This window comes from Pleurodeles waltl, chromosome 4_2 (assembly GCF_031143425.1).
Source record: "Pleurodeles waltl isolate 20211129_DDA chromosome 4_2, aPleWal1.hap1.20221129, whole genome shotgun sequence".
Taxonomy (NCBI): domain Eukaryota; kingdom Metazoa; phylum Chordata; class Amphibia; order Caudata; family Salamandridae; genus Pleurodeles; species Pleurodeles waltl.
Window position 1 is genome coordinate 429,855,437 of NC_090443.1, and position 13,426 is coordinate 429,868,862.

General features: G+C 50.8%; 1 long non-coding RNA gene across 1 annotated transcript in view; it reads right to left on the reverse strand.

The window, feature by feature from the left end:
• Positions 1 to 509: 509 nt before the first annotated feature.
• The window catches only part of LOC138294154 (uncharacterized), a 106,702-nt gene continuing 93,785 nt past the window's right edge, over positions 510 to 13,426 (reverse strand). Inside the window, exons 2-3 of the long non-coding RNA XR_011203228.1 lie at positions 4,622 to 4,715; positions 510 to 1,697 (exon numbers count right to left, since the gene is read on the reverse strand). This is a non-coding gene — a long non-coding RNA (uncharacterized lncRNA). The remainder of the gene's footprint in view (positions 1,698 to 4,621; positions 4,716 to 13,426) is intronic.

Here is a 13,426-nt window from a genome sequence, read left to right on the forward strand (position 1 = left end):
GTCCAACCACTCCAACACCAGGCTGTCTCAGGAGCTACAAGAATTGTGACCAGGGTCTACAGCCCCATGCCCTGCACTGATGAACCATGCATCCGTGCCCCAGGCCGGGGTGAACATGCTTTCTTGGAATCCGGATTGCTGTTCTGACCCTCAGTGCTGCTCTAAGAAGAATGAGATGGAGAGTTACCCCGGGGTTGAGAAGCAATCTTGGGGGTAACCCTTCCTTCCTTGGGAGGAATAATACCACCTGCACTTGATAAGAGGGATGGGTGAATCACACCGTTCTCCCTAAACAGTCCCAGCCATCCCTGCTGCAGGAGCGGAAGTGACGTGCTGATCCCGCATGCCACTTCCTATTCCTGTAATCGTTCCTGTGACTCGTGGGACTAATGACTGGAAGCCTCCCTCGTCTCCTGGGAGAACTCCTGCACCCCCCACCTGCAGTGGCCATAGAGTCACGTACGCAGGAAAGGGAGCGGTGCTCGGACCCCAGGTCTTAACTCAGTTCTCCAATGAAGCATGGCACTCTAGGGATAGGACCCGAAGACCCCAGTCCGGACCGCACCCCCTCAAACCCAAACGAGTCAATGACAAGTCAACTATTCGTTTTGTAAAGATGGGTCATGTTTATTACTGTACGATCAAAACACAACAAGAATTGTTCAGAATCATACATTGCCAATAAGTCATAGATCAAAACACAGCAAGCATAGATAGCCACAGGTCAAAATTCTAAGATATGTAACAGTTTAGTAAATGAGTATAAAACTTAGGAGCATGATACATACAGTTATTTACAATTGGGGACAACACTTCAACACTAAAGTATAGGCAAACTTTTATCCCAGAAGGACCACATATGTGCAACCACCTGCATCACTGTCCATGGTCCCACCCACCAACACTAGGCTGTTTCAGGAGCTAGAAGAAGTGTGACCAGGGGATAAAGCCCCATGCCCTACACTGAAGAACCATGCACCCACGTCCCAAGCCAGCATGAACATCCTTTCTCAGTGTCCGTATTGCTGTCTTCACCCTCAGTGCTGCTCTAAGAAGAATGAGATGAAGAACTTCCCCACTGTTGAGAAGTAATCTTGGGGGTAACCTCTCCTCCACAAGGGTGACCAGGAACACCAGGACCTTCACCCTTCCCACCAAAAAACAAGTTCTGGGTAAACACCCATATGTTGTCAATAATTAGATTAGGTCAGTCCCTGCCTCAGATACATGCTCCCCATCCTTGTGAAACATGAGGCTATCCCTGATCAGTTTGTGGGGAATGTTCTATAAACGCCTCAGACCAGGGCACAATTTTGCCATTTCAGAGCTGATCCACTTAACAGACATCTTAAAAACCCTAGGCTTAATGCCCCTGCCTTAGTTCCTGCATGGTCTCATGTGAGACCATATGATGACAGCTTCCGGGAAGATCCTACTTAGCCAAGAAAACTCAGACAAAATAGCTACCCTCAGTGTTTTGCACCACATGCATGATGACTAGGTCCAGAAACTGGAGTCTCTTATAACCTTTCGTCTCCTCAGTTAACCGGTGAAACTGTGAAAGGCCAAGTCTGATGCACCTGAAGAAGACATCTTTCAGCACTCCGAGCTTTGGCTTACGATGCTGTTGCAGCCGGTAAGCTGCATGCCGCACGAAGGAGAAGCCGATAACCCACAGCACCTTGGAAGGCATACTACTAGAAAAGAGCAGAGGAACAGCGTGAGAGGAAGAAAATGTGAGACATTCCTAACAGAAAAATTGGCAACACTTACTGAAACTCCGGATGTATATAATGCTTAAAACAAGATGATGACCACCTGCCTATCCGCTTGACATCCTGATGTGAAAGGCCTACCTCTGCCAAAAAAATCCTGAAGGAGTGTGAAAAGTAATCCATAAGGTCAACCCCAATGATCTTGAGAGTGCTGCACCATTCCACTGAAAAGTGATAGCGTGAAAGGGACTTCCCAGCTGAATGAATGAAGAGCTCAGAAGAACTGCTGCTAGGCCCAACAGAGATGTGTGCTCTCATGTGAGCAGCAGGGCAGATGGGAGAACCGTGGGCCACCCTGAGCTCTCCTATGTTCCCTTTCACCTCCGGATTAGTCTTGGATCTCCTAAGCTTAAGAGCGAGTTTGTCCCAGTCGATCTGGGTGTCAATCCACTGTAACACCCCTAAATAATCAGTTCTGGAAGAGCAAACTAACTCACCTGTCCTGAAGCCCCAGAGAAGACAAATGTGAATACAGCAGAAAATAATGCTATTTAGTACAGGAAGCTGCAGACCACATGGAGGCTCTCCAAGATGGTACCAAGCTTCGGAGCATCGATTAATCTTCTACCATTCTTGACAGAGCCCCCCAACCTCGCCCAACAAGCTAATTACTTCCTTACCAAGAAACAGCTGCCCATGTCCAATACGCCTCATAGCTTGGCAAAAAAGCTAATGGCCACTAAATGTGCACTGGCTTAATAAACTGGCTTGCCCTGGTCACATAAAGCCCTCAGATAGAGACAAATGACGATAGAAGACAACAAATCAGAGACGTTCTTCTCCTTTAAAAGAATCTGTATATCCAGAAACATTTCTCATCGGCCCCCACATGTACTTTGCTAAGACGGCCATTACTAAATTTAGTAAGACGGGCTTTAATCTTCCACAGACATTTCCGGAACTCCACCATTTTCTCTGTTGTCTGTGGGTAAAAGTTCAAAAACTCCTGCGACTTGGACCGAGACAGTGTCATTGCCATTATTGTGAACCCCTGAAATATGTTTGGCTTTAAACACAACATTCAGTTTCAAACAAAGTAAAACTAGGTGCTTCAACAACCTAAGAACCAGCGTGGAGGAAGCCCCTTGTCTGTTAATGGCTTTGACTACAAACATGATGTCAGACAAGAAGATAACGCCTTTGTTCATGAACACCTCAGACTTTATGGTCACTGTGACAGCAATCTGAAATAATTCTAGGAAGATGATGGTCCTCGTAATTCCACTGTCTTGCCAAGAAGCAGTCCAGTTTCCCCTGCACCACTGTGCACCCAATATGGCTCTGAAGCGGACACTGTCAGCTGAATGAGTGAAGAGACCTAGAGTTTGATTACAGTGGGGGGTGCAGGCCAAACGACTGAGCCATTAAATTGCTGCAGGAAGCAGTGCCTGAAGTCTGGTACAGTGGTATTTCTGAGTGAGGCCTGTCATTGCTCTGGCTATAGATCTAGAAAAGGGGCAAGCCAGTGGAATAATTCTCACAGCAAAATTGAGCTGGCCCACCAAGACTTGGAGCTAATGCAAAGTGATCTTCTTGATGGTGAGCATTGAGTCAATAGACTGACAAAAGGCAAGCACTATATCAGGAAGGAGGCAGCATTCACCTGCTACTGTGTCAATCTCCATACCTAAAAAGGTGATACATGTGTATGGGCTCACTGTTTTTCCTTGGGCTAGGCTAGGGGGACCCCCAAGTTCCCGGAACAAGGATATCAGTGCCCATAAAGGCCAGTTAAATACCTCTGAACTGGGCTGGCCAATGATCAAGAAGTCATCCAAATAGTGGATGATATTGTGTTGACCAGTTGTTTGTTTCACAACATGGAACTAAACTGCTCAAAATAGGTGCAAGAGGCTGCACTTCCCATAGGCATGTATTTGTCGTAATAGTAGTAGCCCTCAAACTGGAAACCCAACAAGTGATAATCATCTAGGTGTACTGGTAAAAGCCTAAATGCAGACTCAATATCAGTTTTTGCCAAGAGCGTCCCAAGGCTCAGCTCCATAGCTTGGACAATGCCAAGTCAACAGAGGAATATTTCACTGGGGAGCAATCAGGATTGGTGGCATCATGAACCAAAGACCCTTCAGGGCTCAGAGGTTATGAATCAGTCCAAGCTGCCCAGACTCTTTCTTTAGAACCATGCCCAGCGGGGAGCAGACAAAAGCCACCAAATGAGGGTGTGACTAAAGGTCCTGTGATCCTGCCCAATGAGCCCTCCTTTGATAGCTTTCTTGAAACCACCACTTGATGAGCTAAAGCTGACAGTAGATTCTTACAGTGTGGAATGAGAAGGACTCCTCAGACAGAAATTCGGAAGCCAGTGGAGACGCCAAAAAACCGTAACTCTGCTGTTGTCCTATGGGGATATAAATTGAGACAAGGGAGCAACTTGCTGATCTATACTTGCGGGAGTGAGTAATTACTAGTTTGATGACTTAGAATTCTACCTCACTTTCTCTTTAGATTTATTAATGCACTTATACTCAGGGTATGAGGGGTGGCCACATAAGAAACATACATGTTTGAATTTACAAGACCCGGGTGCACAACTTTCTGTTGAATGCCCAAAAAGACCCTTTCTTGTTGCTCTAGGCCTGTTGGTGGCAAAAAGGCTGCTTATTGGAAGTTTTGTTTTTAACTCTTTCTAGCCACACACTGATTTCCGTATGATCCCAACCAATGTTTGGATCCTCCGCCCTTGCCCATCTGAAGTCACAATCATAATCCAGCCAAGCTATACCCCCATATATATGGTGAGCTTTGGGTATTTTGTTTGCATAAAATATTATGGCAGTTGCTACCTCAGATTTCTTTTAAAACATGTAAACATTAAAACTGAATACCAGTTAGCAATAGATGCTTCAATCGTGGGCTTCTTTTCCTTCGAGGAGGTTCATTCCCAGGTCTCTCCTTGGAATCACAATCCCTTCTTTTAGCCTGAGTAAGAAAGAAACAAAATAGCCCTTCATGTTTAACATCCCAGCTATTTTTGGCATTTTAGTCAACAGCACTTTACAGGTTTGGAGATGATCTCTCTCCAGCCCATCCTCAGGGGTTTGTTTGATGGAGATGGCACACGCACAAGACCTCTGAGATGTGTCCTGCATCAAGCAAGAGCAGTACAGGCTGCAGGTGCTGCCCAGTGAGGCCGCCTGCATTAGCGGTTCTGGGGCAGGAGCAACAGATAACAGGATCGACAAGGGCTAGACCAGGGTGCTTCCTAGGCCTCCCCGACACCATGGAGCCATAGACATCAATTCACCAAAATGCCAGGTGCAGCGAAGTGACATTACATGCCCTTTGACCTCCACTTTCTCCACTTTCAATCACACACACATACTTACACATACACACAAATTCACTCTTACATACATTCTCTCCATCACATAAACGCACTCTCACCCGCAAGAACACACACAACATACATTTAAAAGCCATGGTACGGGCATATTCCAGCTAAGTGTACTCCATTGTTATAGCACTAATAGTGACTACTATATTATTTCCACTATTAGTGTAATATAAGCTGACAGAAAACAAAGAGAGTTGAGCCCCAACTGACGTCTGTAAGGATGAGCTGCCCCTGTGATCCTGGCACTGAATTTGCCATCTCCGAGGTCAGGGGTCACAAAGGCAATGGCATGGGTAGCAAAGGGCATACCGACCCCTAAATGATGTCCATGCGTGGAGCTGTAGGGCCAGTGCTTTAAAAATGAAGGTACTGCTCTGTGCTGAGTATCTGCACTTATTTCAAATGAAAGGGTGAGTATCTGCACTTCTCAGCACTGCTATGATACATTTAATGAAAGAGTAACGCCCTTTGCAGGAGCAAACAGGTTCTCTGGATATTTATTACCAGGACTTCTCTATTTCCATTGAAAGCCCTGCGTAGGACAGTGCCCTGAGCATAGACCTCATCACGGCTTCTTTTTGCAGCAACGCTCTGCCCTCAGTGACCAGATCGCCAGCCTCTTAATCTTTGCTTCCGGTTGAGGGGCTCTGTGAGGAGACTGGGGCGGACATTACCAGATGGGACAAGTGAAAGGTGCTCTCACGAGAATTAAAACTCTACATCAGTGCCTGATTTCTGGGGGCCACTGGCACTCATTTTTGTGGACCAGCACTTATTTTTCCTCATCGAACAATTCCTGAGAGGAAGAGAGAGAAAAACATTCAAAATGGATAGATGGGGGACGAGAAAGTTGTCATAAAGGCAGAAAGCAGGAACATGCAAGAGTGAGATAAAAAGGCCGGGAGTGTCTGGGAGTGGATTAAAGAGGTTCTAAAGAGGTCTAAAATGGATTTGGGACTTTGCAGCCTTGGAATCGGGCGCAGCAATATTCAATTGCGCCAGCAGCTCGCTTCTGAGTGGAGTCCCGGGCACCAGAACTCTGTCTCTTACAAGTACTGGTCTACATCCTATGGTATCCCCTCAGCTGAGAGTCACTGAGTAGGGAGAACTCTGGCAGGGTCAGACTGGCAAAGAACATAGGTCCGGGCACCAAAAACAAGTGGCCCTCAATAGCAATTCAGATAGCTTAAAAAGTGGACGACATTTGCAAATTGGGGTCGAAATTTTAAAGACGCAACATAGATGTTTTTCCAGGAAAGGGAACTTCGCACATTTGTGGCAGTGTTTGTGGTAATGCTAAATCAATAGTAAAAACCGGTCCACAAAACAACATAATAGACTGACAAACAGCCAAAAAAGAGGGGCGCCTGATCTGAGCAGCTTTGTATTTGTGATCTATTTTTAGCTCTTTCATTCACTCCTTCGCCAGGTCATTCATTGACAGTGCAAAGACACACTGGTCTAAAAATGTGTTTACATCTAATATTCATGGATAGTGATGTGTTTTTTCAATATTATAACACAGCAGCAGCTCACTAATATTTTTGCAAATAATTGTTGTGACCCCCCCCCCCACTTCTCATATGTGAACTCTTCTTTTGATCTAAAAGAAACTTTGTTTATGGATATTGCATTGTGTGGAAAAGCAAACATTGCTGTGCAAAATATCTGTAATAGGCTTTGGTACATCACCCACATTAAACTAGGTTAAAGGAAAACGGTATTTAAAACAACCTGTTTAGAAATGATTCAAGGTCCTCAGGGCAAAACCCACAGCAGAACAGAGCTGGCTATTTCAGGGGGCCCTTAAAAGGCTGGGGCCCTGGGCCAGACCCCGTTATGCCAATTCCTTAAAACGTCTTTAACTTCAGGCCAGTTCGAACCTGAGACCTCAATCCCTCACAACCCCATCTACAGGACACGCCCCCTTGTTCTGGTGACTTCCGCTTCCCATAACCTCTCACCCCCGAGAAAATAACTATGTGCTTCTCTTCAGCCATCTTCTTTTGCTGGGAACCGTCCCCTCAGCCGATCCATCTGTTTATACTGAGTCAGTAAAGGGGGCTAGGGTTAATGCTTCTGGGGCCGATAAATCCTGCAGAGAGTGCGTCTGACGGGCAGGAGAGGCGGCCCCAGCACCAGCAAATGTTGCCGACGTCCAGTAGAGGCTGGGCCAGCACCGGGAGAGGCCAGCCCCGCACAGTGAGGCTGGCCCATCGCTGGGAGAGACGAGCCCAGCACAGTGTGAGGCAGGGCCAGCACCGGGAGAGGCCAGCCCAGCACAGTGTGAGGCAGGGCCAGCACCGGGAGAGGCCAGCCCAGCACAGTGTGAGGCAGGGCCAGCACCGGGAGAGGCCAGCCCAGCACAGTGTGAGGCAGGGCCAGCACCGGGAGAGGCCAGCCCCGCACAGTGAGGCTGGCCCATCGCTGGGAGAGACGAGCCCAGCACAGTGTGAGGCTGGGCCAGCACCGTGAGAGGCCAGCCCAGCACAGTGTGAGGCAGGGCCAGCACCGGGAGAGATGAGCCCAGCACAGTGTGAGGCAGGGCCAGCACCGGGAGAGATGAGCCCAGCACAGTGTGAGGCTGGGCCAGCACCGGCAGAGATGAGCCCAGCACAGTGTGAGGCTGGGCCAGCACCGGCAGAGATGAGCCCAGCACCGGGAGAGATGAGCCCAGCACAGTGTGAGGCTGGGCCAGCACCGTGAGAGGCCAGCCCAGCACAGTGTGAGGCAGGGCCAGCACCGGGAGAGATGAGCCCAGCACAGTGTGAGGCTGGGCCAGCACCGTGAGAGGCCAGCCCAGCACAGTGTGAGGCTGGGCCAGCACCGTGAGAGGCCAGCCCAGCACAGTGTGAGGCTGGGCCAGCACCGGGAGAGATGAGCCCAGCACAGTGTGAGGCTGGGCCAGCACCGGGAGAGATGAGCCCAGCACAGTGTGAGGCTGGGCCAGCACCGTGAGAGGCCAGCCCAGCACAGTGTGAGGCAGGGCCAGCACCGGGAGAGATGAGCCCAGCACAGTGTGAGGCTGGGCCAGCACCGGCAGAGATGAGCCCAGCACCGGGAGAGATGAGCCCAGCACAGTGTGAGGCTGGACCAGCACGTGACACCAGCCCAGCACAGTGTGAAGCAGGGCCAGCACCGTGAGAGGCCAGCCCAGCACAGTGTGAGGCAGGGCCAGCACCGGGAGAGATGAGCCCAGCACAGTGTGAGGCAGGGCCAGCACCGGGAGAGATGAGCCCAGCACAGTGTGAGGCTGGGCCAGCACCGGGAGAGACGAGCCCAGCACAGTGTGAGGCAGGGCCAGCACCGGGAGAGATGAGCCCAGCACAGTGTGAGGCTGGGCCAGCACCGTGAGAGGCCAGCCCAGCACAGTGTGAGGCAGGGCCAGCACCGGGAGAGATGAGCCCAGCACAGTGTGAGGCAGGGCCAGCACCGGGAGAGATGAGCCCAGCACAGTGTGAGGCTGGGCCAGCACCGGGAGAGACGAGCCCAGCACAGTGTGAGGCAGGGCCAGCACCGGGAGAGACGGGAGAGACGAGCCCAGCACAGTGTGAGGCAGGGCCAGCACCGGGAGAGATGAGCCCAGCACAGTGTGAGGCTGGGCCAGCACCGGGAGAGACGAGCCCAGCACAGTGTGAGGCAGGGCCAGCACCGGGAGAGATGAGCCCAGCACAGTGTGAGGCTGGGCCAGCACCGTGAGAGGCCAGCCCAGCACAGTGTGAGGCAGGGCCAGCACCGGGAGAGATGAGCCCAGCACAGTGTGAGGCAGGGCCAGCACCGGGAGAGATGAGCCCAGCACAGTGTGAGGCTGGGCCAGCACCGGGAGAGACGAGCCCAGCACAGTGTGAGGCAGGGCCAGCACCGGGAGAGATGAGCCCAGCACAGTGTGAGGCTGGGCCAGCACCGGGAGAGACGAGCCCAGCACAGTGTGAGGCTGGGCCAGCACCGTGAGAGGCCAGCCCAGCACAGTGTGAGGCAGGGCCAGCACCGGGAGAGATGAGCCCAGCACAGTGTGAGGCTGGGCCAGCACCGGGAGAGACGAGCCCAGCACAGTGTGAGGCTGGGCCAGCACCGTGAGAGGCCAGCCCAGCACAGTGTGAGGCAGGGCCAGCACCGGGAGAGATGAGCCCAGCACAGTGTGAGGCTGGGCCAGCACCGGCAGAGATCAGCCCAGCTCAGTGTGAGGCTGGGCCAGCACCGGCAGAGATCAGCCCAGCACAGTGTGAAGCAGGGCCAGTATTGGGAGAGATCAGCCCCGCACTTTGTGAGGCAGGGCCAGCACCGGCAGAGATCAGCCCAGCTCAGTGTGAGGCTGGGCCAGCTCCGGGAGAGGCCAGCACAGTGTGAGGCTGGACCAGCACGTGACACCAGCCCAGCACTGTGTGAGGCTGAGCCAGCACCGGCAGAGATGAGCCCAGCACAGTGTGAGTGAGGCTGGGCCCGCACCGGGAGAGGCCTGTCCAACGCCAAGAGAGCCCGGGTGGCTCTCTACACATCACTGAAAGTGGTCCATCTTGCACCGGGAGAGGCATGTTGGGAACATGGGCGTAGGAACGGTAGGCAACATAAGGGATTTATCCGTCCTATATTTTGGAGTTAGAGGGACGCAGAGGACAATATTCCCGCATGTTTTAAGGTGGAAAGTGAGGATTAAAGAGTGGCGGAGCCGACATGTCTTACCGAAGCCACGCTGCATCGTCTCTCTCCTTGAAGTGCTGTAACTTGAGGAGCAAACTCTTGGGGGGCCTCCAAGACCTCTGAGTTTTTTTTAGATGTAATTGTGAGTATTGAGCCTTTCCTAAAATGGTTTTGTTTGTCAAGACAGGCGAGCCAGCAGAGTAAGGGAAGGCAGGAGATGCCGTTTGTTTTTGATGTTACTGCTGGCTGGGGGGCTGCCTTGAGAAAAGGGATTTTAGGAGACACTCAAACCCTAATAACCACCGCAATTAGATAACAATCAGCTAAAAACAGATATCTCGGAGTCCTTGGGTTACAGCTCTTCAAAAAGACGCTTGCAAAATGCAGCATGATTTCAGACAAACACATGTTCTGTCCCTGTGCATGACCTTCTCTCTGTGTTAATATTCCACTGAGAAAGGAAGACCTTTAAATCTTATGGTTGTGCACAAGTCTACATATGTGCATAGAGGCAGGCTGATTTAAGATGAGATATGTATATTAATTCTCTTCATTTTTTTAAACTTAAATCTCTTAAAAAGCAAGTACTGTCACCTAACAGGTATCCTGGCGCTAAGAGAGGGGGCAAATTCAGGGTGGGAAGATGGCAATCCCATAAACTGCAAAGAGAAAAATGTCTTATACTGTCAAGGAGTAGCTAACTGTCCTCAGAATGTCAGCCAGCCTTGCGGAAATAGCCAAGTCTTCAGCGCTTTCCGAAAGTGCATCAAATCAGATAAGTGTCTCAGAGATTCTGGGAGGTGGTTCCAAAGAAGAACTGCCCTGATTATAAAGGCACGACCTCCTGTTCTAGACTTCCTAAATTTGGTCACCTGGGCCAGGTTTGAGGAAGAGGAGCGCAGATTCCTGACGGGGGCATACCTGTTGTTAGAAATGGGGTTTCTAGTTGGCAGTCGGTTTGCACCGTGTCCAAGTAGGGACCCCCACTCTAGTCAGGATGAGGGAGATACCTGCTCAGATAACCCCTACTCACTCCCTTGGTAGCTTGGCACGAGCAGTCAGGCTTATCTCAGAAGCAATGTGTAAAGCATTTACACATAACACACAGTAATAAGTGAAAACACCTTATCTATATAAAACAAGACCAAATACGATAAAAATCCAACATACAGTAAGAAAAATATGAATTCTACAAGATTTACTCAAAACTACAGTTCCTAGAAGTCAATAGCTCCACCTGGGGCTATCATGTCGTCGTGATCAACAAAACCAACAGTTCAGGCCGGTCGTGGCGTTGCGGGCCAGCTACGGTGTCGGGAAACAGTACCTTGGATTTGCAGGGCGTCGTGATCCTTGCGGTGAGCTCCGGAGAGCAGCATCACTGATGTCGCGGTGTCGGTTCCAGAGTCGGTGCAGGAGTCGTCGAGCCCTTGAGATCACGCACGTTGTAGATCGTACTCCAGGTTGATGAAGTCAGGTGCGCCGGCGTGGATGGTGTCGGGGTTGCTGTGCGAAGCAGGACGATGTGAAGTGCGGTGCACACAGGTCACGGTGCAGGCAGCGGCTCGGTGACGGCATCCAGCAGCATCAGTGAGACCAGGGCTGCGGTGTGAAGCGGGGTGGTGCGACGTGCGGTGTCCACAGGTCACGGTGCAGGCAGTGTTGTCGTCGTTGCTGAAGCGCTGTCGCCGGTAGGCCCAAGCCAGTGGTGCGGGGCGGTGCTTTGTGACCCTCACGACCGGTGTCCACAGGCCATGCTGCAGGCAGGATGCCTGGTGACGGCACAGGAGTCGATGGTGCTGGTGTCGGTGGACCGGGGCGGCGGTGCGGGATGGGACGGTGCTTCGTGTACCTCACGAGCTGTATCCACAGGCCACGGTGCAGGCAGCGGCGCCGGTGTCAGCTGGAGCGTCGTCGTCGGGGATGCCCATGCTGCAGTGTGAGCAGGTGATGCCGGAGTGAAGGGCCCATAGGTCGCGGTGCGAGCAGCGGCCCGGTGAAGTAGTCCGATGACAGCGTCGGTGAGACCACGGTCGTGGTGCGAAGCGGGCAATGCGACTCCGTGTGGCGTCGGCAGGTAATGGTGCAGGCCAGCCGCATCGTTTGCGGCGTGGTGGTGGTTTCTCCTCTTGAAGAGCACAAAACACACAGTTTCCAGTGCTGCAAGTCGAAGAAACTGAAGTCTTTGGTGTCCTTGAGACTTCCAACAGGAGGCAAGCTCTACTCCAAGCCCTTGGAGAATTTTCTCAAGCAGGACACACAGCAAAGTTCACCCTTTGCACTCTTTTCAGGCAGAAGTGGCAACTGCAGGCCAGTCCAGCAAAGCAACACAGCAAAGGGACAGTGCTCCTCCTTCAGCTCTTCAGCTCTTCTCCTGGGCAGATGTTCCTCTTGATTCCAGAAAGATTCTAAAAGTCTGGGGTTTTGGGTCTTCTTCTTATACCCAGTTGTGCCTTTGAAGTTGTCAAACTTCAAAGCAAAGTCTCAAGTGTTTGCAAAATCCTTCCTTGTCCAGGCCAGGCCCCAGACACACACCAGGGGGTCGGAGACTGCATTGTATGAGGGCAGGCACAGACATTTCAGGTGTGAACGACCACTCCTCCTTCCTCTCTAGCTCAGATGGCTCATCAGGATATGCAGGCTACACCCCCACCCCCTTTTGTTGTCACTGTCTAGAGAGGTGCAAAACAGCCCAACTGTCAAACTGACCCAGACAGACAATCCACAAACAGGCAGAGTCACAGAATGGTATAAGCAAGAAAATGCCTACTTTCTAAAAGTGGTATTTTCAAATAGACAATTTAAAAACCAACTTCACTAAAAGATGTATTTTTAAATTGCGAGTTCGGAGACCATAAACTCCCCTTTTTTATCTACTCTCAAAGGGAATCTGCGCTTTAAGAATATTTAAAGGCAGCCCCCTTGTTAACCTATGAGAGGGATAGGCCTTCCACTGTGAAAACCGAATTTGGCAGTATTTCACTGTTAGGACATATAAAACAAACTAGTATATGTCCTACCTTGAACGTACACCGCACCCTGCCCCTGGGGCTACCTAAGGCCTACCTTAGGGGTGCCTGACATGTAGTAGAAGGGAAGGTTTAGGCCTGGCAAGTGGGTACACTTGCCAAGTCGAATTGGCAGTTTAAAATTGCACACACAGACACTGCAGTGAGAGGTCTGAGCCATGTTTACAGGGCTACTAATGTGGGTGGCACAACCAGTGCTGCAGGCCCACTAGTAGCATTTGATTTACAGGCCCTGGGCACCTCCAGTGCACTTTACTAGGGACTTACCAGTAAATCAAATATGCCAATCATGGATAAACTAATCAACAGTACACTTTACACAGAGAGCATATGCACTTTAGCACTGGCTAGCAGTGGTGAAGAGCCCAGAGTCCTAAAGCCAACAAAAACAGGTCAGAAAAAATAGGAGGAAGGAGGCAAAAAGACTGGGGATGACCCTGCAAAAAGGGCCATTTCCAACACCTGTGTATTCTTGTTTGTAATGGAACTGGACCATGTTTGTGCAGAGATCTGTGAACAATACACATGGATTCAAACAGTATTCTTTGTTTTAGTGGGAGAAAGTGTAGTTCTTTCAGGGCTAGGGATGCTGAAGATCTTCTGGGCCTATTTAACGCCAATTTGGCCGC